Source organism: Pogonomyrmex barbatus, unplaced genomic scaffold (assembly GCF_055798465.1).
Source record: "Pogonomyrmex barbatus isolate J1 unplaced genomic scaffold, ASM5579846v1 scaffold5, whole genome shotgun sequence".
NCBI classification, from domain to species: domain Eukaryota; kingdom Metazoa; phylum Arthropoda; class Insecta; order Hymenoptera; family Formicidae; genus Pogonomyrmex; species Pogonomyrmex barbatus.
Genome location: NW_028297149.1, coordinates 1,598,389 through 1,625,768, shown reverse-complemented (window position 1 = coordinate 1,625,768; position 27,380 = coordinate 1,598,389). Strand labels below are relative to the sequence as shown.

The 27,380-nt window shown below is 34.9% G+C and overlaps 1 protein-coding gene and 3 pseudogenes across 9 annotated transcripts in view; 1 reads left to right on the top strand and 3 right to left on the bottom strand.

Moving 5' to 3' along the window:
* The window catches only part of spir (spire type actin nucleation factor), a 217,165-nt gene that overhangs the window by 168,728 nt on the left and 21,057 nt on the right, over nt 1-27,380 (bottom strand). The window lies entirely within an intron of this gene.
* On the bottom strand, nt 3,988-5,230 carry LOC148935258 (uncharacterized; annotated as a pseudogene).
* On the bottom strand, nt 4,097-8,279 carry LOC148935257 (uncharacterized; annotated as a pseudogene).
* LOC148935256 (uncharacterized) lies at nt 8,244-9,540 on the top strand (annotated as a pseudogene).

Sequence of the window (27,380 nt, the reverse complement as noted above, 5' to 3'; positions counted from 1 at the left end):
AGGATACAAATTTATCCGAAAAAAACATGAGAAAAAAAATATATTCCGTATTTTTATCTGGTTGTCGATATTAAATAGTTTCGAATTATTTTCTAAATCTTTAATAAATTCATGTATCGCTAATTTTTTGCAATCATTAACAGGAGGATTATAATTGTTTTCCAATTGCAGTAGAGTTTCAATTTCAGTGGGAATGTCTACATTATTGAGATAAAACCATTTTTCATTTATTTGGAAGAAGTTCTCACTCAGTGGCTTAATTTCTGGAATTATACTAATATTGTAAATTCTTTCGCAAGATGAAATTGAGGGCTTACATAACAACAACTGTGCGCTCCCCAGATTCTTTGTTTTTCCCAACAAAAAAAACTAATAGGTCTGATGCGCAACAACTTTTCACAATCCGAATTTTTACTGAGCCAATTATGTTTATTGTCATGTAATCATTTCAATTTGACTTTACAATTGCTTAACAATCTAACATAATGTCCATAAAATGCGTTCTGGAAAGTGGTGGGAAAAATGTTGAAAATGGTATAGGTTAAATGTAACAGTCTATTTTTTAGCCCGTTAATTAATGTGTAAGTAAAAGATCTCAAAACATGAATTCAATTGGAAAAATATACGGATTCTTGATCGTGAACCGAATTATCACAAAAGATTGATATGGGAGATGATTTTTATTGAGGAGTAGGAGGATATCAATTCAAATAAAAATGCAGAATTACTTAACAAATCATACTTTGACATCCTCAGACATTTAGCCACACACAATATAAATGTTTTATTTACCCCCTAGCTTCTTGTTACACTATTCTTGGGAGCTTCCTTCGCTTGGCTACAATGTCAAATTTAGTTTAATGTTGTTAGTTACCAGCGTTTGACAGCCGAGAAAGTTTAATCTGAGAATGGAATTACGGATTAAAGAAGTGTCACCTTTTATCGGATACGACATTTTTTCTCACATCTTAGTCTTGCACATGTAAATCTGATATGTAAATCTCACAAACAATTTAATTCTTTCCAATTTTTAATAACAAACTATTTGATTCTATTCCACTTACTCCATCTGATTAATTTTTATTTCGCTTTAATCATTAGATTTACACACCGTACATATGTTAACAACGATTTTTGGACTCTTCACATACTTGACAACCATTAGAGACTGTTTTTACTGATTCGAAATTATTCATACTTATCAACGATGAATATTCCCGTATACAGAGATCATTTGAGATTTTCGCAAGATTGTGAAACTGAACATCAATGTGAAAATATGACAACATCGATATTAATTTACAAGATAACTTCTGTTGATTTTATATTTCGGCTCTCTATTATCTCCATATTATAATTTTATTGTAACGGTACGTCTTTGCTCGGTCAGAACAATCGATGCGGAAGCGGGAATGTCGATCGGGGTTCGGATATACTCGTCGGATGCCAGAGTTTGGAAAAAGAATTACAGATGCTAGAATTTAGTTAATAAAAATAAATAAACAATTTATTTAGAATTACAGATGCTAGAATTTAGTTAATAAAAATAAATAAACAATTTATTTAGAATCAAGAAGTTAAATTCTACAGATTGAAAAACGCTGTTGTTAAAAGCGTGAGGCCATTCGCATATGTTCGATACAATTTCAGTGTCGGATGAATGATCGGATACAGAATGCGGCTGTGTATGGCGGTCGACCCACAGCACAGCAGACGCCATCTCGTCGCAAAATAGAAGTTGGTTCCGCGTCCGGATGTCTAGGGCATTCGCACGTGACTGCGGGTGTTCCAATTGGTTGCAGCCCCCCTGTTGTCCAAATATGTTACGTATCGAAGCGAGCCCTGCTCCGAAAAGGAATTTGAGGAAATTTGGAATAACGACCGGCGAAGCATCAAGCGGATCGGGCAAAGCATTCGAGAAAGCATATTTCGCATTATACTTCTGTGATCGCGCTTGTATTTTATTTATAATTATTAGGTGTACAAAAAAGTTCTGAGCTTTAGATTTCATACAACCGAAATAACAATTTAAATTTTATATATCTTCCCGCCCTTTTGCGGTTTTAAAGCGTTGACATTTGGCCTTCTAAAATGCCATACGGTTTGGCATTTGATGCACATAACCTAAAAAATCAGTAGTGTTCATGATGGCAATAACAAAAAAGCATATTCGATTTTCCATCCACTTCGCATTTCATCTGAAGAAAAATGTTGCTGAAGCCACTGCAATGATTTGTGCTGCATATGGAGAGAACGCTGTAAGTCATATTACATGTAAAAGATGGTATCAAAAATTTCGCAAGGAGATTTCTGTCTTGAAGATGAACCGCGTGCTGGACGCCTTCAAAAGATTGAAACTGACGAATTGCAAGCACTGCTGGATATAAACTCTGCGCAAACTGAAAAGGAGCTTGCAGAACAGCTTGGCGTTACGCAGCAAACCATTTTCGTACGTTTACATACGATGGGAAAGGTTCAGAAGGAAGGCAGATGGGTTCCGCATGAATTGTCCGAAGACAACAAAAATCGTCGGCGTGACACTGCACTCACTTTACTTTCAAAGTTCCGGAAAAAAGATTTTCTGCACAAAATCATTACAGGCGATGAAAAGTGGATTCTTTATGATAACCCTAAACGTAGAAAATCATGGGTTGACCCTGGTCAACCTTCGACATCGACGCCAAAGCCCAATATCCACGCCAAGAAGGTTTTGCTCTGTATCTGGTGGGATTGGAAAAGTGTTTCGTATTACGAGTTGTTACAACCGGGTGAAACAATCACGGCAGACCGCTACCAACAACAATTGACCAATTTGAGCGATGCATTAGAAGAAAAGAGGCCATTTACTGGCCAAGGACGTCGTAAAGTGATCCTGCTTCATGACAATGCTCGACTACATGTTGCGAAAGCGATCTCAGGACCATATCTTTGCGTTAGGCTGGGAACTTCTCCCGCACGCGGCGTATAGTCCAGACATGACGCCTTTCGATTACTACCTATTCCGGTCGCTGCAGCATCATTTGACTGATACACATTTCGTGAGATTTGAAGAGATATGAAAATGCATTGATGACTTTATCGCTTCGAAGTCGGTGAGCTTCTATCGTCAAGGAATTTGCAAGCTACCCGAAAGATGGCAAAAGGTTGTTGATGCAAACGGGGGGAATATTTCGTTGATTAATAATTTTTTGTTTGTTTTTGAATAAAGATCGAATTTTACAAAAAAAAGCTTAGAACTTTTTTGTACACCTAATAAAATTATCGTTTGATTTAACTGAAATTTTAATCTTTTAATTTGAACTTTGCGCCCTCCTCTTTTGGGCATGAATACTTTTGAAATTAATTATTTAATTATTTATTATTAAGATTCTAAATTCAAATTATTCAGTTGCAACACCATTGGCTGCGACTAAAGGGTACGCTACGCTATTGTTAGCAACCGAATTTGGATTTAGAATTATGATCTTGATTTTAATTAAGAAGAATTTAAGATTTCAGTTTTCCCAATTATTTTAATTTAAAATTACCTTTATTTAATTGAGGTTTTTAAATTTAAATTCTCCTAAGAGAAATATTACAGAAATTTATTATAAATTTAAGAATTCAATCCTAAGGTTGATCACGCACGACTTATGACTGAAAATTCTCTCTGAATGAAACGAACTGAACAGACTATTGCTGCTGCCACGCCTCGTTAGCCGCTGCTTTTTTCGCGCGCATATTTATAGATAGAAATGGTCAGAACCCCCGCGCGAGCTTCTCACCACTTCCTTCTTTCAAACCCATAATTAAGAGGGAGAAGGTTCTTTCTCAGAGGTGTCATCTGAGATGTCATCTGAATCCTCGTTGGCAACAGCTGTAGCCTAGTACCAACAGGTATCACAATTCAATCAATAAATCAATAAATCAATATTCTTATTATATAGCACGCATTCTTTCATTTAAAATTATAAGATTTAGATAGCCGTGAAAATTATTAGTATTTATTTAACTTAATGCTTTAATGCATTTGATGAAACACAAGCAATTATCCTTTTTATTATTGCATATTAGACGAAGATAGACCAGCAATATCGTCTGCAGCATGTAGGTGATCTTTTCTTTTGCTTTACCGAAGAAGTAACATAATTTATTTGCCGACATAAAAGATAAATGCTTTTCATCGAGCTTCATGTATAAAGCAGTTTCGTTTCTTGCTTTTAATGCTGACTTCAATACACAAATGACATTTAGTCAATACACAAATGGCAGTAGTCGACGATAATCTGTTTCGTTTTTTTGTTTTAACATCTGTTAAGAGGGAAAATATTCTTTCCAGAGCTGCATTTGAATTTGGGAGTGCTCTAATAGAATTCAAAAGGACTCTTAAATTGGGATATTTGGTTTCATTATTTAAATATTGTCTTTGTAAAATCTCCTTCCACATATTATCAAAATTTAATTTTAACAAATCTTGTTTCTCTGTTACTGAAAAATCTGAATTTAAGGCAAACCATTCTTTCATTAAATCGTTTTCGTCAAAACTACCCATTCTTGCAGCAATAAAAAAAAGATCATGAAATGATGTTTCCCTATCAGTACTCAATAAAACTATATGTGGTAAAAGAATTTGTAATTTTGATAAAAATGTATCATTTACTGATAATCTTTTAAAAATTTCTTCGGCTGCAGTTATGTAAAATCGCAAACAATTGCAACCATGTTTGCATGTCCATCCTCTATCAATTCATGAAGATATTCTTCGCACTCCGATCCTAAAAAAATATCATTTAAAGATTTATGATTTTCTATCTTACAAAATGTTATATTTGGCAAATGTTTCAAAATTTCTGGTTTTATAGAATTTGTACAAATTTCTTTTAAAAAATCAATTGATTTTAACTGTAACAGATGTATCCTCGTTTCCTCAGCTTGGAAAAATGCATTAAATACATTTAAAAAATGTAATGTATATTTTAAGAATAGCAAATATGCTTTTGTATCTACATTCTGCATGACACGTAACAAATTTTCTGCATGTACCTTTCTCGCTCACGATCATTTCATTCAAAAAATGTTGTATTTCAAGATTAAAGAAGTCGATACACGCGTGGTGAGAAAGCCATCGTGTATTACATAACTTTACAATTTTGTGAGTCCTTTCTTCAAAACATTCATTTAATTCGATGAAAATAGACCATCGCTTGGGACTACAAGTTATATAGCTTGTAATTCTTTTCAAGAATTCTTTTCAAGAATTCCTTATAAGCTTGAGGTATATTAGCACACGCAGCAGTCGTCCGAAGCAGCATGCGAAGCTAATGAAGCAGAATGACATGGACATGATAATGTCAATACATTATTGCACATCTCTTCCAATTTTTTCTTGAAAGATAAATGTTTTTCGACCATAACGGACGCATTGTCGCATGACAAGGCAACAATATTTGAAAAAGATATTTGTAGTTTCCACATTTCATATTTAAATGCATTAAACAATTTTTCCGCGCTGCAATCTGTTGCATCGATATCAATTAATTTTATTAGTTGCGAATGAACTTCTAATGTTTCAATATGAACGTATCGAACGTGAAATGTCATCCATTTTTTACTAGAAATATCTGTTGATTCATCTATAAAAATAGAAAATTTTGTATTTTGAATATTTTCTATCATCACACAATCCGTCTCAACTGGATATAAAACGTTCGTAATTATATTCGTACATTTTTGTCGACTCATAATCATGCTTTTCAAAATGTTAAGATCTTTGCCTATGTCTTTAAAAAAATCGAGTATTATTTTTGCATTTTCGTATGAAATATTTTTTTCAGCGATTAAAGCAGCATATCGAATCTCCGCGAATTTTTTCCGCTCCTCAAAGGACGAAAACAGTTCGCTAATTTCTATGTTACAATCTTCATTCGATTTGCTTGTTATTTCATCAAACTTTTCGCAATTATTCTTATGTATTTTAGATTCGGTGACGGTAGATTTGCGATAAACCGCCAGCAATAGTTTTTTCGCAAATCGTACATGATGCAAATGAATTTACATCACATTGCACTTCGCGTAGCCATGACTTAAATTGTTCGATCTCTAATCATTGCTGCTTAAATACATTCGAATGCAATGGTTTTTGTTCAAAAGTTACGTTATCATTATCAGATGATGATACATCTTTGTCAATATTTCTTTTATGTTGCGCAGATTCTGCATGTCTTATAATATTCGATATTGGACCACACGAAAAATTTTTAGCGCATACGATACAATGAAAAAGACTATCATCAAAAGGTAATTTTCGTATCCAAAATTTAAATCGCTCATCATTAAGCCAAGCTTCTGAAAAGCTTCGTTTTATTTTCTTTTTCAATGCATCGCACGATTCCATATCAAAGTGGAAATATAGCAAAACCAAAAATGTAAAACTTACCGATTAAATAGAGGTAGCCAATAAACAGAGATAGCCAATTGCACTGATTAACTACACTGAACTATTCTAAAGCTAAACTTATTACAATTATTGCAAACACTATTACTTTTATTGACAATCTATACTCACTACGTAGACGAGTCTTTTTCTATTCCATCCGCTCTAAGCAACAGTGTAACTTGGAATAATATTATAATACGAGTTAAATAATCCGTCATGAGGTGGCTTATAGGAGTGACCATCTGAAGGAGGGGGGGGGGGAGAGAGGAGAGTGAATTACTCCATATTAATGAATAGTGCGACTATTGATTGAATGTAAGATTGATTTGTCGCAAATATAAGAAATAAAAGCAAATATATGTGAAAAACCTGTTGATGATTCCGATATCATTTTCAAAAATTAAATTTTCTTTTTCTGTTCTTTTAAGATACATTCAAAAATATATTTTACGCAATAGACTTTTTTACAATAAAAATTAAAAAGAATTTTATGCCAAATTTAACCATATATAATAAAATTATTTTACAAAATCGCATCTTTCAGAAATAACCTGAAAACATTGCTATATACATCGTTTGTGCTTTTTATGTAGCGCTTGCGTGGCAAAATTATTCTTCTGTTTTATGTATTACGAATAGTAATAACAATAATAATAATTTTCATTGTTTTTCTTTAATTATACATATAAAAACATTCACTTTTTGCATTCATTCTTCATATATTTTATTATTAAAGTATCTTAAGTTTAAAATTATTTTTATTCACTTATGTTCTTATTTCTTTACATTGTCTTTATACACTAATTCCTAAACGTATTTAATAACATAATCATGTTTTAATATTTATAATACATTTAATTTATAGCACAAATTTATCAATTTTTTATTACTCTTTATAAATATTAAAATAATTATGTTATTATATATTATTTAGCCATTTTAAAGAATATTCTTAATGTTTTGAGAAAAGTCACGTCAAAAGACATGATTTTGATATGAGAAATAATTAATAATATTACTCTTAAAATACATGTTTCTGATATAAAAAGTATAATAATTTCATTAATCGTATTATCATTATATCATGAAATATATTATCGTTTATCTTTCGTATCGGAACGTCTTTCGTTCCGTGACACTTTTTAAGCTCAAATGTATTCTTAAAGATAAGTATCACTAAATCCAATGTATAAATACTAGCATTTGCACTTATAGTCAGTAAAGTCACTTTATTATAGTGTGTTAAGATATTTTAATATATATTTCTATAGAAGAATAAATTAATAATAATTATTAATTCACTTAATGTTGTCAGATTTTTATTAGCCTCCATAAGTTCGATATATCTTCAATAATTAAAGCAGAAGTAACATTGAAAGAAAACATCCAAGAATTATTATTAAATAGTATTTTTCATTATAATGGATTAGAAATAACAGAAGAAATATATGTTTTGATTTTCAAGAACCTTATAAATTGCATACTTTTGAAATAATTGAGGATGATAAGGAAGCATGGAGCGAAGATAATTTAAATACTTATGAATGTTCGAGTGATAATGTGTATTTTGATAGTTCTTATAAAAGATGAGCAATTGAATATTGATGAAACATTAATAATGAAAATAATGTAAATAATAAAAAAAGGAATTGCTCTTTAAAATCCGTGTAATATAAATTCAGAAGAGTCCGAACGTCGATTGAAATGATGGGAAAAACAATTACAATTAGGTAGAAATGATATGAAAAAATTATCCTATATTTCCCAATTTACACATAATACATTTATTGTAGCTGTTCAATCAAGCCATATTTCATGATGTTTAAAAAGGTGGGCTCTATAGGCTCAACAAGAAATGAAATTTAAATCCTATGTTTAAAGCATCTGATAGTTGGATAGCAAGATTCAAAAAGTCCCATCGAATTGTTTCAAGAAAAATTACAAAGTTTGTCACTAGAAAAACATTGGAAGATTCAGTTGATCTGCAAAAAAACACCGAAGATTTTTGAAAAACAGTGAAACTTATTGAACAAATCTAAAAATATTTATAGTTCAGATCAAAATGAATTTCAATTCCGAAAGGTTACTATCTGGTTAAGGAATAAAGACAGTAGAACGTATTGTACCATCTGTATCATCGACACCTATTCATACACAATATAACCAATAATATCGTGTGATGGTAGATTGCTATCGCCTTTATTTATTATATTACAAGAAGCCAATGATATGTTTGGACCAAGAGTGGAAGAAAATATGTTTAGATAAATGTTATTGTGAAAGCATCAACATCTGATAAAATGACAGCAGGTATACAAATTTCAATTACTTCTTTTGATTATTTTAATAATCTAATAAAATTTAATGTTATTAATTTAAATTATTGTTTCGTACAAATCATTTTAAATTTTAGTTACAAGAAGCTTTCTTTTCAAGTATTGATGCTGATAGCGTTCTTCTTATTAATTCTTGGAATGGACAGTGTCCCGACATTGTTTCTGATTTAATATCAGCAGAAAAATGCATTAAAACAATAATAATTCCAAAAAATACTACAGAAAAAAACATAAGCATTAGATGTTTATGGATTTCGGATTTGGAAAAATTTTACTAAAAAATTTTCGGATCGTATTATTATTGGAAAGTGATATAAATTTACATCAATGAAATAATATTGTTACGATCGAGCGGTGTTCCGCTTGGCGTTATCCTCATGTCGATTTCTAACTTGAAGATCATTTCTTGCCGATGCGGTCGTCAAGCGATTGTTAAGCGTTTTTTATTGATGCGGAGATTAGAGGCAGTCAGACGTGGCATATTAATTATTCTATTGCCGTAATAAAGTTCCGTTTCTTTATAAAAAAAAAGTGTTATTTCGCGCGTGGCTTTCCTAAGAAACGCGATTCGTGATCGTGATCGTCGAGCGCGACAATATAATAAAATTACAATCTTGGATACATAATCAATCATCATTTCCTCACTTATTTAAATTGGTGGTTTAAAAGTGGATATACGAATAAAACAGTGCTCGGAATTAGTTGCCCTTTTTGTCCGATTTCGAAGGTAACGCCTACAGTTCCTTCACTATCGCTCGAGTGAAGGGATTGACGGCCGAGCCGCCATAGTCTTATATTTCAGGAATGTCTTATATTAAAAATGCACCATTTCCGCCAAACTATTATTACATCAATTTCTTTATTAAATTATTTCTATTTTTACAAACATTCAATTTTCATTTTAACATATTTTATGTGTTTTATAATATTTAATGATAATAAATATGTTTATAATAGAATTATTATATAATAATTAGAATAAATAAAGTTTTAACAATAGATTTCCGCATCATCCATGAAGTACTACTGTTGACGCATTTTCTTTTTAGTGGTTTCCTAGTAGGCCTATTCCATTAAAAAATAAGAAATCAAATATATGGCTCAGCAGGAAAATAAAATGCTATATTGTAAAATATGATATATAAATAATAACAAAAACGAAAGAAAGAACAATTATGAAAATACTAATTTGATTTTTTGAGTCGTTTACACGATTCTACTAGAGATGATATATCCACAGAAATTTTAGAAGAACTAATTCGCGAGGATAATGATGCATAAGAAAAGAAAAACATTCTTTGAATGATACATTACTATCTCTACTGATGCAAAATAGTTCTTCTAAAATTTCTATTGATATGTCATCTCCATTAAAATCATGTATACAACGTAGAAAATGAAGTTAATTTTCCATTTAACATCTAAACAAACAAAAGTTATACTGGTCACGCTCTTATTTTTCATTTCAAGTCATATATTTGATTCTTTTTAATAAAATAGGAAACTATTAAATAAGGAAACCATTAAGTAAAGAAATTATTAAAGAAACTACTTTAAAAAAATACGTCAATAATACTTTACGTGTGATGTGGAAACTTATCGTTAAAATTTTAATTATTCTAATTATTATGTAATAATTTTATAACGTATTTATTATCATTAAATATTATAAAACAATATTATAAAAGACGTTAAAAAGAAAATGTAATGTTTGTAAAAATAAAAATAATTTGCTTTAATAATGGTTTAGAGGAATATACAATTTGGGCGCATTTTTAATATGAAACGCTCCTGAAAGCGTACAGCAGCTCGACCGTCGAGCTTCGAGTGATAGTGGAGGGACAGCGTCACCTTCAAAATCGGATCGAAAAGGGCAACTAATTCCGAGCACTAATTTATAGGAGATCCAAGTTCGATTCCTGGCTGAGGTGGTATTTTTTCGCAAAATAATCACAAGTTTTTACGACTGGTTCATGGTCGGACGTGACACACATCCTTCCTTCTTATTTGGAGGTTCGAGCCATGCTTGATGCAATCTCTCTTGTCGTGCTCCAGGATAATTATTTGTATATTTGCCAATGGCGTTGGAGGATGTCGCCGTTGCAGTCCGATCGATCCATCGAAAGAATAGGACCATCATCTCTCTGGAGTACCGGTTGTGGGGATTCGAAAGAATACATATATATATATGTATAGTGTAATATACGTATATATGTGTATCATTGTATTGTTGACGTGTTATTCTAAACACGTTATTTGCGATAAATATCATCACATGCCTCGGTAGTCGAAGGGATAAGATGCCTGCTCAGAAGGTAAGCAGATCTAGGTTCGATTCCTGGTTGAGGTGGTATTTTTTCGCAAAATAATTACGAGTTTTCACGACTGGTTCGTGGTCGGGCCCCGTCGTGACGCACATCCTGCCTTCTTATAGCATCAATTATTTTGGAATAAATATTATACACACGGACTTCCGTTTCCAGAGCGGATGCGTTAATAACGTAATAAGTGACAGAATTGCAGTGTGAGGTGGAGTGCGAAAGAGAGATGTGGATAGGTGATGGAGGTGTGCGGGGAGAGAAAGAGAGAAAGCTAAGCGTGGAGTGTGAGGAGAGAAGAAGGGAAACAGAAGGACGGGAGAGTGGAATGGGCAAAGTCGGAATAGCGGAGAGGTTAGGCAATTGGCCGAGGAAGGAGAGAAGAGAGGTAAGGAGTAGGGTGTTTCGGCGGGAAGAGACGGATGGAAATTGGCCAAGTATTAGGGAGAGAGCCTAGCTGGGTAGCGCACGGCGCGGCTGAATTAAGGCGCGTGCACAAGAATGACGGGCCATAGGCTAAGACTAGAGTGGAAACGGAATAGCAAAAGAGGTAGAGGATTGGGGCGAGGGAAAGTGGAGCAGCTTAGGAGAGGAAATGACAATGGAAAAGGAAGCAGCAAAGGAGGCAAAGGATGGAGATTCAAGGGAAATGGGGCGAAAAGAAAAAGAGGCAAGAGAGAGAGAGAAGGGAAGCGAAAGGATGAACAGTGTGAAGGTGTGAAATTGTGGAAAAGGAAAAGGGAACTCGAAGAGGAAGCAGCAGGTGAGATAGAGAAGGGAGGGAGGGAGGAGAATGAAAGCTGTTTCCAGAGGTATAAGATAACTCCGAGATCCCCGGTGAGGGTTCAAGAGAAGGGAAAGAGACATCATGGTTGCACTGGAGAGATGGATAGAGAACTTTAAAGGGAAGTGAGAAAGGATCGAGGAGAGCATAGGGAATATTAGGAGGAAGCTGGAAGAGATAAGAAGGAAGGAGGAAGAGTGGAGGTCGGAAAAGAAGAGATTAGAACAGAGAATTGGGGAGCTGAAAACAAAGTGGGAAAAGAGCGGAAAGATAGGAGAAGCAGGAAAGAAAATAGAGGAGATGGAGAAAAGAATTAAGACATCAGAAATAGGGGGCGGGAAGGCGGGTGGAGAGAAGGGGGACGGCGAATTGGAGGAGAGAGTTAGGAGTTTGGAGATGGAGAGGGAAAAAAGAGAAAAGACTGAGAGAAGGAATAACATTGAAGTGCTTGAAGGAATTAGAGGAGGATGCAAGGAAAGGGGGGTGGAGGAGGTGTTCAAGAAGATAGGAGCAAAGGCGAGGATGGAAGAGATAAGAGTCAGAACGGGGAGAGAGGAGAGAGAAGTGATGGCTATTGTGAGATAGGGGGAGATAGAGAGAAAGGGATAAAAGGAAGATAATGGAGAAAAAGAGGGAGCTAAAGGGAGGAAGAGTCTGGATAGAGAACGATATGACGTGAGAGAAGAGAAGGTCGAGATGAAAATTTAGGCAGGCAGTGACGGCGGAGGAGAAGAGGGGAGCGAGAGTATGGGTGGGGAATAGTGGTAAGGTGATAATAGATGATGGTATTGGGACGATAGGGAAGAGGTTTTGATGGATAGGATGGGAAGGAAAAGAGATGGAAGGGAAGGTGGGAGGTCGGGGGAAGGAGAGAGCTCAGGGGAAGAAGGAAGGAGGGCAGCTTAAGGGTTGGGCGGGGAGAGGGGTACGGAGGAGAGGAAAGGGATAACAGAGATGAGAGAAATGGAAAGAAAGGGAGGGAGAGGGAGGGGGAGGGGAGAAAAAGTGGAGGCGCCGAAAGGAGGAAGGGGAGAGGAAGGAAAGGGGCATTGCAGAGTGGCGTTTTGGAACGTGGTGGGACTCGGAAAGAAGGACGATAAAGGCAAGAACGCTGCACAGGTTTGTGAAAAAATTTGTGCTGTTTATGGTGAAGATGCTCTATCAAAATCAGCAGCACGGAAATGATTCGCTCGCTTTCGTACTGGAAATTTCGATGTCAAAGATGAACCTCGCTCTGGTCGATCAATCACCGAAAAGTTCGATGAAATCATGGAAAGAGCGTGATAAGCATATAAGCAATATGGATTGCCAGCGAACTAGGCATCAACTACAAAACAGTTTTGAATTATTTACACAAAGTTGGATACAAAAAAAAGCTGTTTTGGTTCCTCACGAGTTGAGTGTTAAAAACATGATGGACCGAACATTTGCGATACGCTACTGAAACGGAATGAAATTGAGCCATTTCTGAAGAGAATGATGATAATGAAAAATCACGTATAACAATCGAACTCGAAAAAGATCATGGACAGAGGAAGGAGAAAAGGCGCAATCGCAAAACCTGGATTGACGAAGAAGGTGATATTGTGCGTGTGATGGAATTGGAAGGGAATCGTTCACTATGTTATCGACCGGTCAAACAATTAATTCCGAATTTTACTGTAAACAACTGGAGAGATTACAACAAGCAATTGAGAGGAAGCGATCAGAATCAATCAATAGCAGAAGTGTCATTTTCCATCACGACAACGCTCGATCACATACATCTTTGATGATTCAGCAAAAATTGCGAGAACTTGACTGGGAAGTTTTGATGCAGCCACCGTATAATCCTGACATAGCACGCTCATATTATCATTTGTTTAGGTCTTTGCAGAACTCTCTTACTGGTAAAGCTGACTTCAAAAGAGGCCTGTAAAAATCACTTGAAGTAGTTTTTCGACCAGAAACTACAAAAGTTCTATTGCGATGGGATTATGGATCTGCCCCAAAAATAGCAAAATATTATCAAAAATAATGGAGCATATTTGGTTTGAATAAATTAATTTTAATAGCCTAAAAAAAACACTTGAATTTTACTAAAAAAAAAAATGCCACGAACTTTTTTCCACACCCAATATATATATATATATATATATATATATATATATATATATATACATACAATGTCCCAGATTGGGATACGAGCCGCATTGGGAGTGTAAAAAAAATTAAGGGGAAACAAAAGGAGAACAAAAAAATCTAATACCATTTTGTGATATTCGTTCTAATTTTCGAATTATGAAATAAAATATCCGAACCAATGACAAATCCGAAGCGCAATCTACTGCGTCTAGCTTGAGTGAGTGCGCGGTACACGGTGAGAGGGAAGTGATGTGTCACTGTTCAGGCGATGACACGTTACAGCGCCCGCAAGCTAGGCGCAGTAGATCGTGCTATGGCACAGTGTTACTGCTCATTGGTTCGGATATTTTATTTTATAACTCAAAACCCATAAGGTGCGTCAGGGAGCTCGCTACTGTGCTATCAACACAAACGCTATCAAAGACTGTTCATGGAGTTATTATAATAATATGATAGTGACAGCGAGCTTCGTGAATAGCAGTACCAAACGCTAACGCTATCAATGCACTATCTCAGAAAGAATAGCGTCGTAAAATCTATCTTTAATGATGTCATGATAGTATTGATAGTATCTAGTTAACTTCATGAACAGACGTTAACGCTAAATAGCGCTGATATCGAGCTCTTTGAACGCATCCTATTCATTGGAAAAAACACCGAAGGCTCTATCGATTTCGTTAGAAGTCTAACGCGATCGCTGATAAATCATCAATATTTAATCAATAAAAAATAGCATTTTTGATGGACTTGATGATAGATTTTTCAAAATGCATCAAAAAACTAAACGGCATATGACTATACCGATCAACAAATTTTTGTCGGACTCCTCGAGCTGCTGCAGGATACTTTATTATGGTACTGAGACAATTTGTATTATAGAACAATTTCGTGAAAATCTTTTCATGTAGTTTTATCTGCAGCAAGACTGCTCTCATCTCCTTCGAATAATATATATGCGCATACAAAAATCTAGAGAAGCTTACGCAAAATACGTAATCGTACTACAAATTCTAATCCACTAAGTGATTTGGATGAAACCACAGAGGCCGAACAATTCTATATGAATCTACACCCAATGTAGAGAGAGAGAGAGAGAGAGGGAGAGAGAGAGAGAGAGGGAGAGAGAGAGAGAGAGAGAGAGAGAGACGCGATCACTATTTGGGCCTTACTTAATTTTGCGCTGTTAAAGAGATCAAAGAGATCATCATGTCAATGCTGGATGCTGGCAAGTATTGTGAAACCCGAGAACCATCAATAAAAACCGTTATCAACCCGCGTATGACTTGAAAATGCATTGCTGGCAATGCATTTTTTTTGTAAGCAATGGAAACACACGCGTTTTAATTGTCAGCAAGCATTGCGACGATTTTGTTTTGTATATTGTAAGGAAATATATTCCCGCGATTGCCACCTGCTGTCAGGAAACGCGAAGCGGGATGAAGCTTTCGCGGCTAAATCTCGATCTTACGTATCTCCCCCTTGATCGTGCATATTCATGAATATTTTATGAACACTATGATAGATACAGATTCAGAAATCTCTTTTATTAATCGCAGACTACGCAATTCTTGCAGTGACTCAAATTCACGCTGACCAAAGAGTCAAATACAGCTCTTGAATGGGACATATGCGAGCATAGTACGCGTTCTCTTTTGCCGTGCTCACCAAACAGCATAACATATATTACAAATATTGCTTAACTTGAACAAATGCTCTTAGATATGGATATCTGTATCAAGGATAAGATACAGAATCCTGCAAACTGAACACCTGCGCAAAGATCTTCGCAATACTGAAACCAAACAATTGTGGATATTTTTCAACACTAAATATCGAAATTGTATACAGACTGAATACAGCATAGCATTCATCAATAGCATAATAAGGTAAAAATATCATCTGTGAAATCCGGCAACATAGATGGTAATAGATGCCGAAGAAATATTAAATGATGGAATAATCGAACCGTCGAATAACACATGGAGTTCAAATCGTACTGAAAAAAAAATGATCAACTTCGCTTCCCTCGCGTCCATCGCTTTAAACTTTCGCAAATTAAATATCGATATATAACTCACAATGCCTACTATTGCAAATCCCGGCCATATTAGATAAATTACAAGAGCAAAATACTTATTGATCATAGATGTTCATAAGTGTAAATTCTTCTCACGCTCGAAAGTCGGTCCAATGTTGCAAAAAACTGGAACACGGGACCCTCCCTCCTCCACTATTTAGCGCGAGACCACATCAACACGGCATGTCCGTATGCGCTCGATGCTTTGATTGCTTCAAATGGCAAAAGAAAAACATTTAGAAAAACATTTAGAAATACATTTTCTATCCTTTTTTCTTCATTATATAATACTCTGTTGATTCAAAACGGCTCCGAGCGTCAGAATTTCATATGCGATTCTGATGTATTATATGTACATATAATGTGTACATATACAGTGGCTCTGAATGTTCCGGTCAAACTTTATAAAAAATTTTATAGAAAATTTGATTTTGAACAAAAGTTCTCTATAAACGTGAATCGAAAAATTCTTGCTTAAAAAGTTAGCGTCCAAAAATCTCTAAAATTATTCGGTTATTTATATATTTTTGCAAATATTAGAGAGAATATGCATTTTTTTTTTTTTACAAAAATGTTAGGCTTGATTAATGTGCAAAAACAGAATGGTTTATTTAACAAAAAGATAATACATGTGTGCAAAAGAAAGTAATACTCAACACTTAGATCAATGGACAAAACTTGTGAACAATACGCAGGCGCTTCGATTGTATGACTAGTAGCTTAATATAAGATATGTGATAAATTTCCTTTAAAAAATAATATTGAAACAAAAATCATAGAAAATTAAATTATCTTTCAAATGAAAGCAAAATAATCACAGTACGTTCCATTTTAAGATAATCAGTTTCAAATGTACAGAAAGGTGTTTCTTTGGCTATCGATTCTGATTAAAAATTTTATTTTTCTACATTGTTTAAATCTATCAGCATAAGAGGAACTTGAAAGAAAGAACAGAAGGTGAAAAAAAAATAAAATAAAAAGAAAATAATTAATAAAAAATTTCTTGGAAAAATCACGTACCGCGGACGTATGCGCTCCCTTCGAAACTGATTATTTTAAAGCTATAAAACGTACTACAATTATTTTGCTCTCATTTAAAAAATATTTTAATTTCTCTATAACTTTTGTTTCAATTTTTGTTAAAAAGTACTCTTCTTGATATTCCGTCCCGAATCGACAGAAGTATCGTATAGTGGGGAAAAAAAGAACAGATGTATTTCTGTTTGCTTTTGCTATCCGAAGCAGTCGAAGCGTCGAGCACAGTTGACATATGGTGATGAGATCCCGCGCTAGATAGTAGGAACATCGCGGGTCCCGCGTCCCGGTTTTTGGCACTGAGTCGATCGTTAACAATATTTACGATGTCTAATCGAGAACTGCAATAGTGATTAGTGTCATACCATTCAATCCCGGCCTTTTAATAATTACTAGATTACGATTGTAGAACTCGAACTCCATATGTTTGTGTCGTATTTAGACGATATTATCGTGAGTCGTACTTTTAACAAATAGCTTCAGAAAATCTGCCCCGGCACTGTATATCTGCAGATTAATATCGAAAAATATCAATTTTACTGTCTGTATTGAAATATCTCGGACACATCATTAACCGGCATAATATACAAAAAAAAACATCTGCAATTAAAAATTGATGTGCGCCGCAGGCAGTCAAATTCGGCAATTTCTGTGGATCGTCTCCTGGTACCGTCGATTCATTCGTGATTTCACCGCTCTGCTGATTGCATTAATGCGAAAAAATATACGATGGAAATAGAAAGAAGAGGAATTCGATTGACTTAAACAGCATCTCACCGCCGTGCCATGTCCTAATTTTAATCGATCTTTTACATTACAAACCGATGACAATATCACGAATCTCGGAGCTATACTACTGTATTTGGGGATACTAGTTCCACTACGAAAACTTGTATTGTATTCGACACTTCGTGTAAAACAGAGGTGTATCTCGCTTAACGACATCCTGCTGATAGAGCCAACTATACAGCAGAATCTCATTTCCTCATTAATCGAGTTTTTTCGCTTTTGTACCAATACGTACTTACTGCCAATGTGGCCAAAATGTATAGACAAGTTCGGATTGAAGAACATCAATGGAAACTACAGAGGATTCTGTAGCAAGACAATGAGGGAAACGAAGTGCAGATCTTTGAGTGTTACATATGGTACCGCATCCGCATCGGTTCTTGCAATTCGTTCGTTACAGGAGATAGTTAAATTGGAACAAATTAAAATGCTTGTAAGGGTTGCAAAAATCCTGTCTGACTGTTACGTGAATAATCTTTTAACCGGAGGTTGACACAATACAAGATCTTATAACGAAGTGAAGTAAATGCAATATTAAGCAAAACTGAATTCCATTTACGCAATCAAATGGACATCAAATGAACAAACTGTGTTAGAAGATATATCTACATCAACATCGGATTTTATTTGAAATATCCCAAAAGATGCTTTAGCTACATTTAGTTTATAATAGAACTCGCAAGATGATATGCTTCGATCCATCATCATTATGATTAAGCAAATCAAAATTTCCAAGAGAACCATATTGTCTGCTATCGCTCATATTTTCGATGACTTAGGACTTCTAGGTCCGATTGTAATTACAGCGAAAATTTTCATGCAGAGATTAAAGGCAATTAAAAGTTGATTGGGACGAAGAGTTCTTAGAGATATACAAATCCAATGGTCTCATTATGAAGCTAAGTTTTATATGTTAAACAATTTTCAAATATCATAAAGAGTCATTTCATATCATGACACGGAAAACGTAGAGCTATATAGATAGATTCTTGGATAGTGAAGCTATGGAGCTTGCGTGTATATCGGTAGCAAATCATCAGAAGATCATCCATCAAATCTATTGCGTGTAAATTCGAGAGTAGCTTTATTTAAAAAATCTATTTTTAGCTCTCCCACTTAGAATAATGTGCAGCATTATTGTTAGCTTAGCTAAAGCACAAAATTCTAGAGAGAAAATTCTGTCGATGTTAAGTTCACGCGAGTTTACTATTGAACAGATTCATAGCACTTGCATGGATAAAATCAACTCCTAGAAGATGAAACATTTTTGTAGCGAGTCAGTGCTATTCAGGATCTTTTGGATCCCAACAATTATGTGGATTCTTTGCATAATCCTGCGGACAATTTCAAGAGGTATGTCACCAGCATTACTGTTAAGAATTGTGGTGAAATGGACCATATAGTTTGGACTATCGCGAAACATACTTTTCACTACCACAATATGTCGCCAATAAAACTTTGTCAGCAGCATTGTTACATTAGGACACATTCACAGTAGCTAAGATGAATTTTCAACATGTATCCATACAAAGATATTTCAACTGTCCCGAATAGCCCCGTGTCTCTTCTACTTTAGAACTATGTAACGATGCATCCCATCGTTCCGAGCAATGTCTACCCATCCCACAAAACTATAAGCATCGATAAACTCTTTCGAATTTGCCCATTAATTAATCATGGCCCACGAGCCGTACGAGGAACTCGCGTTACTTAGCAATGCGGCGCGGCGGAAATGCTCGAGCGCGTCGGAAAGATCTGAACGTGTACTTCGAATTATAATACACAAACAAATAAGTTGTTTGTTACTTATTTATTGTTATTTCAATTAGTAGGAAAAAATAATATCCGCGAATCGATCCGAATCCCTCTGAAACCGACTGAATTATCAATCCACGGGGAATAAAAAGCCCGATCCGATCGAAATTAAGAAACAAATTCTCAGAATTATCCACTGGGCTCGCATAAGCGAGACCGACTCCGATCCCGACGAAGAAAAGCCAAGAAGAAGTTGCAAGTACGCAATCCCAGCCAGGAGTTACTGGCCGCTCTTCATCTCCTTCTCGAACTATCAAATCCGCCGATCGGGGAAAGACCTGAAGTAGCGTGTTCGCTGTCTCAGCCAGGCGTTACGGCATCGGTCTCTGCGTCCGCACCGCGCACTCCTGTTACTCCGCGCACTCCGGTTATTGATTGTAATAAGCCTCGTGTATAATTATACATTGTAAAAACTCTCTGTAAACAATCACATACCAATCCATTGTAATTCATCGCTGTAAATAATCGCGTGCTAAATCAAATTATAAATCTCGTTCTAAATACTCGCATTTTAATAAATCCGTTGTATCTAAGATATATTTAAATAATTAATAATTAAAACTAATATATTTACCTTTGCTGTTTTTCGCACTTCCGAACCCAGCCTACCCGACGAGCGTATCCGCATAGAATAATTAACAATTTACGTACCAGCAAAAAAGCGGTCCGTTTTAACTATTAGATAAATGGTCAACATTCAGCAAATTATTCCGAATTCATGGATATATTCTACGGTTTATCAACAATTGTCATGTGAGCAAGTCCAGACGCAAGGAAAATTTATCGAATAAAGAAGTCAACGTGATTATAAAGTCTATGACTAAAATGATTCAATCGTCCATATTTTCTACGGAGCTTAAATGCTTGCGTGATAACCAGCAGCTTAAGAATTAACAAATTTTCATCTCTCAGTCCATTCCTAGATGAACGAAGAATCATATGAATGGACGGCAGGCTTCAACATGTTATTCTGCCATATTCAGCAAAACATCAGATCATACTACCAGTCAAACATCCATTCACAAAATTCTTAATTTAACATGAACATGCCAGACTTCTTTATGCTGGGTCACAGAAACTACATTAGCCTCCATACGTCAAAGTTTCTGGATTTTGAATGGCCGAAAATGTACGAAATATCGTTCGAAGACATTTTAAGACATCACCTTCCGCTATTTAACCAATCATGGGCAATTTGTCTAAGCGAAAGGTTCAGATTTCACGACCATTTGTAAATGTAGGAGTTGACTTTTGTGGCTCATTTCAATTTCATAAGTGATGGAGTGTGAAATCCATGAAGGCCCACGCGACTATTTTCATATGCTAGACAACCAAGGCTGTTCATATTGAGATAGGTTTTGATCTATCCACAAAAAGGTTCCTACATGTCTTGAAACAGTTTATAAGACGCAGAAGCAAACCAAATCACATTTTTTTTCTGATAAAGCGATTAATTTCGATTATCGCGATTAATAGAAGCGGATAGAGAATTAAAGGAGTCGTGTTTACCAAGAAAGATAGTTCATGATTCAGTTGCTGAAAACATTCAGTGGCATTTTGTGCCGCCCAGAACTCTCAATTTTGGAGGTATTTGGAGACGGCAGTGAGAGTCTTTTAAAACTCTAAAAAAAGTCGATGCAGCTTTGCTAATGACAGATAAAATGCAAACCCTTTTAGTCCAAAATTGAAGCAATATTGAATTCCTGTTCTATAATTGTTTTATCCAATAATTTATCTTATTGATCTCCCAATCATTTTCTAATCGAACATAATCACTAGTATACTGCAATCTACGTTATCAGAGATGCCAGAAAACAGACTCCCTAGATGATAACAAGTCAAACAAATGCAACAGCATCTATGGAAGAAATGATATAAAGATTATTTGAATCAATTGCAACAATGCATCCAATGGAAAATCTAAAATATCAATCTTACGATTAATGATATGCTCATTCGTGAAGATAACATGGCTTTCTTTTGCTGATCCCTTGGAAGAGTATTAGAAGTTCATCTAGGAGAAGATAGCATCATCAGAGTCGCAATGATTAAAACTATCAAAAGGACATTTAAAAAGTTTTTTTAATAGGTTGAGCTTACATAGAGCATTTATTTCTCGTTTATCTTCTCATTATTTTTTTTTTGATTGCTTTGTTTAACTATAAGCCAGATTATAGAAAAGCACGAAAAGCTGGCTATCTTTTCAAGGTGCCATGTTGTCTATTAAAAAAAGGATGTCGAGTATAGCGGACACTCGAAAAGAAAAAAGAACTGTTGTACCAAGTTAAAAAATAGAATGTGACAATATTTTTTATTTTAAAGAAATAGAATTTCAATGTTACGTATCTCTATATCTTCATTAAAGAATATTTTTACTCTATTACCACTCATGTTATAGTATGTAATAGTTTTAATTTAAAAAAAAAATTATGTTACGAAATTGCCATATCTAACTCAATTCTAGTTGTGATCAAATTAAAAAATAAAATCTAAGTGCTAGTATCTTTGCAATCTTTGCATTGAAGAGTCTTCCTTCATTTTAACCCAAATGGTATTAGTTTTAATTATTATTATTTATTAACAAAAAGATTAATGATAATTATATACTATAAACCTAGCATACCTTGATCTATAAAAAATATATGGTTAAAAACTGATAAGAAAATATATTGTAATTGCTGAGATCTTTGATAACGATTAACTCGGAAACGCATACTCCTCCCGTTTTTTGCCAACTTTCGGTTGATAGCAATCGGAAGTAAAAAAACAAAAAAATTTATTTCTACATTGCCAATTCGACTCAAATAATATCATTTGTATAAAAGATTTGATATCAATAACTGGCGCCAAGTTATAATTCTACTATAAAAATTGCATTATTCTACTAAACTCAAATGATATGTATTAAAAAATATAATCTAACTCAATACAATATCTTTTATTTTAAGAAAATAGAACTTAAGTAATACATATTTCTTCTACAGAGAGATACGTAAATAATAACGGAATTCTCAAACATGTTAGTGAAATTAATATATCTTAATGTATCAATAAAGTGCAGTTCGACGAAGAATTCGCAGTCAACTTTAAAGCTACCGTAAAGATGAGTACAATACGACGAAAAATAGTGCAAACTATTTTAAGATTGTAACGGCACGCATGCCGTTACTAGTTTGAAGGCCGATCACCAGCCCGGCGCTTTAAGAGCGCCACTACTCATGTAATCCCCACCGTGGGAGACTTCTCCCACCGAGGAAAATCGTGAAGATAGGGACAGCTGGAGCGGTATATAAGCCGGACTCGCCGGACGAGTCGGAATCAGTTCCCGTCTCGAGCGAAACAACTCAGAGTGCTCCCGAATCTCGACCGAGATTCCAGCCTCTCCAGCCTTCCTGTCCTGACGACCACGGAAAAGGGTTCGAAGCCAGGGTACTATCGACGTTGGTCTTCCTGACTTCCTAACGCTACTGCGAAGAAGGATGCTATCTCTCCAAAGCCAGGGGCTCCCGGCGTCGGTAGCTTGCTTGAGCGCGCGCGCGCGCGACTGCTCTCGCTTGGGGCTTGTATATAGTGTATATAGTTAGTTTGTAAATCTCTCCCGTTCTCTCTTGCGCCGTATCTCTCGCTACCGCTACTTCCTACGATCTTTGTAGATATCGCTACTCCGCTTTTGTTAGCTTTATATCTTTCGCTATCGCCACTCCGCTCCTGCGAGCTTTGTATCTATCGTTGTATCTATCGTTACTCCGTTTTTGCGATCTCTATAGATACTGCCACTCCGCTTCGCAAGCTTTGTATATTTCTTTGTATATTTCCGCTTATCATTGTAAATATTATCACCGTGCGGAACATACTGCGCCTGCATTCGCATACGCACATACGCACACACACCCACACACACGCATATACATACACACATCTATCCCCTATATATATGATTAGTCACTCAATAAATCTTATATTTTGATTAATTGCTGTGTTGTTCATAAGCTCGGATCTCCTCCTTCTCCCGAATCCTGGCACCGGCAAACTAATCTGCGACGTCGGGAAAGATGCCATTACAAGATATTGAATATGTTAAAGAGTGAAAAGATATATCTCAGAAAGATTATAATGTTAAACTTTAGATCAGCAATGATTCAATTCTTGAATACTTCAAAAGTAATATAGGGATCCGAAAAATCAACGATGATATAGGAGGCACAAGCTTTACTGCCACTATCGAAGAAAGGAATACAAGGGCGTAATACCATTGTATCCAAAAGACTTAGTAGAATTTTTTGAAGTGGCAACACATCCGAAAGACTCAGAGTGGAAAGGTTAATGAGAAGAAAGTGGGATGAGAGCAAAAAAAAAGGTCATAGAGGAACCCGCGGATCAAATAATAATTACATTTAGAAGAAATCAACCTAGAACTACGATGAAATTTTATGAAGATTTGGCTACCCTGAGAGTGAGGTTCTACGTCGCAATTATCCAGTGTTATAAATGCTTCAGGTTCGGACACAGGAAAACCAACTAATGAGTGAAGAACAATGCATAGTCTGCGGGGACACTCGAAAGATGTGATAAGAAGGATAAGTACACGAATTGTAAAGGAGATAGATCCACAAACAAAAATACTACGCATACAAGAGGAATCAAAACCTACACACAATTATGGCTTACAACGTGTCCTTCAAGGAGTGCAAATTTTGGAACGGAATGAAGACAAACTCACAGAATACGATAGATACGCAAGACCGTAGAGAGTTGACCGTCGATTAACAAGAATAATGAGGGATTAGAGAAAAGAAGCGCACCAACAACTAAGAAATTTCAGACTAAAACAAATTTAAATCTAAACACAAAAGTAACAGAGGTTAGAGAGAGAGAGAGGAAATTCTAGTAATGAGGACTCTTCATATCACTAACCAAACAATTCGGGCTTTCTACAAAATGACAAAAGAATGAATAAAAAGGGTGAAGTTAAACAAAAAAAATAATATAGAATAGTACAAACAATTTAATACTAGAGAGAGGGAGATAAGGAGAGAAAATAGAGGCTTGGCTATCCAAAGAGAGAATTGGGAAACAGAGAGCAGCAATAACATAAGAGAAACTACATGTATAGGAGAAAAAATGAATCAGGATAAGGAGAAACAAAAGGAACTGATAACGGCTCTTTTGGTCGTAATGGATCAAAATTGACAATTACGATCATTGATGAAAGAAGTGTTAGAGGATAAGGAGAGGAGATCAGGTGAGAACGGTCACCTGGTAGGAGAGATGAAGAGAAGACAGCACCATAAAGAAATAAAAGAAAAAAAACGAGAATCTTACAAAAAGAGGAAAAAAAATGCAAAGAAAGAAGAATAACAGCAAGAATCAAGCAATGTTCTGGGATAAGATACAAGATGATTATCCCACAGATAAGCTATAGTTACTGTCACACGTGGAGCACATATTGAATTTCTAATTTTTATTTGTGGTTATAAAAGGTTAATTTGACGATAAGAATTTTATTGTCTACACACGCTAGGTTAAGTTTTCCATTTCTTGTTTTTTTTTTGTTTTTGTTTAATGTTTTTGTTTATCTCAAAGTTGGTATAAGTTTTTACAGAATTTGTTTATATCAGTAGTAAATCAATTTGAAGTTATTTAATTTGTGAACAGATATCATGACTTTGTGATTATTTTGAATACAAAAACAAGAACAGTTTCTTTGAGCAATTACATAGTTTTAGTTTATGTTAATTTTTGTTTTACAGTCATTGTACTTTATTTTAGTTTTGCTAGAAGTAAAATTTAAGAAGTTTAATTTGAATTAAGATAAAATATCAGAATTAGGTAGTAAGATGGATTTAAGTCAAACACAGTTCCTATCTAAGGTATAACAAATAATCTAAATGCTATTGGGATATAACTATACAATATAAAATTCAAACTTATTATATTGATATGGAATTGCAGAGGTTTTCCAAAATAAAACCAACGAACTGTTGAAGAGAATATACAATTACGACGTCAACAAAATATAGTAAGGTATATTTTGCAGGATATACAATGTATAGGATGGAGGAAAATAGAAATAGGGATTAGCTGTAATAATAAAAATATAATTAAATTTGATATTGTGAAACTTAGGGATGTGTGCCATCAAATGGTTGAGAGATTAGGCATAATTATTAGAAATAGTCACAGAATTAATCTGGTCGCGATATGTAAGAGACCGAATAATAACTTAACAAAAGCAGAATGGAGAAGAATCTTCGAAATAGATAATCTTTCGGGAGATACAATCTACACAGGGGATTTTAATGCTCATAATAAGAATTGGAATTGTCAGGATACAGATATGAATGGAAAATTAATGGAAGAGGTTCTAATAGAGAAGAATTTAATGCGTTTATAATGAGGATACTAGATCTAAATTAGGAAATATAGAGCAAAGATCCAATAATTAGGACCTAGCCATAGGACCACTGTACCTATGGCTAAAGTTAGCTATTATCAAAATTCATGGAAAATTCATGGGAGTCGGATCATTTTCCGATCGTGTTGGAGTGGGACAATATGGAAATTGAATATAACAAACAAAAGAACGAACAGAATCTCAAACAAAAGGACAAGATGAACAAGAAGTACTCACAGGAGATTAAAAGATCGTGAAGATAGAAAACGAGGGGAAAAAGGAGAAGTAGAGTACACACAATTGTGTGATACTATCAAGCAGGCTGTGGAAAAAATAACTCTAAATAAAAGAGCAGAAGAAGGGAGAAAGACGCAGCGGGTCAGAAATAGAAGATTCCAGCAAGTCAAGTGGTGGTACCAAGATTGTGAAGACGCAGTGAATGACAGGAAAAAGTGTTTAGGAAATTTATACAGGAGAAGTCGATGCGTGCCTTTGTTGAATACAAGAGATATAGAGCGGTAGCTAGAAAGATGATAAGAGCGTAGCGACAGGAAGCGTAAAGATTTTGAAGAATTTGTTTGTCTCTTAATAAATATAGTAATATGAAATACGTGTGGAATAGAATAAAGATTTTCAGAACAGCTATAGCTAAGGTTGAATGGAATGTATGGCTTACAAGAAACAAAGAAGAGTGTATCAGGCAAAGTATTGAAAGCTGGGCTCCCTGTACAATTGAGTATTCACCATTGAATGACTTTGGAATCAACTAGAGTATTTATCTTCTCCAGAAATCAACACGACATATTGAATAAAGCTTTCGACCTACCTGAAATAAGCAGAGCATTAATGATGGCAAGGAAAAGCTCAGCGCCCAGTAGAAATGGTATAGAATATCTTAAAGAACCTATCAGAGAATGTTAAGGTTGATATTTCTCAGGATATTTAACGATATATGGACTACAGATTGGATATCGAGATCATGGCAAGAATACTAAGTGTGTTTCATAGACAAACAAGGACAGGAAAAAATAAGACCAATAGCATTTGTCTTGTGTGTTTATAAGATAGAATTATTATGGAGAGAATGGTCAATGAAAGGTTAGTTTGATGGATTGAATGCTGTTATCTTCGGATCAGAATGGGTTTAGAAGAGGAAGGTCAGAAGGAATGTACAGAAAATTTGATCCAGATAACAACGGATATCAAGGTAGGCTTTCATAATGACGAATACACACTCATACTCTTTGTAAATGTAACTTCGGCATATGATAAAGTTACTCTATATTAATAGAA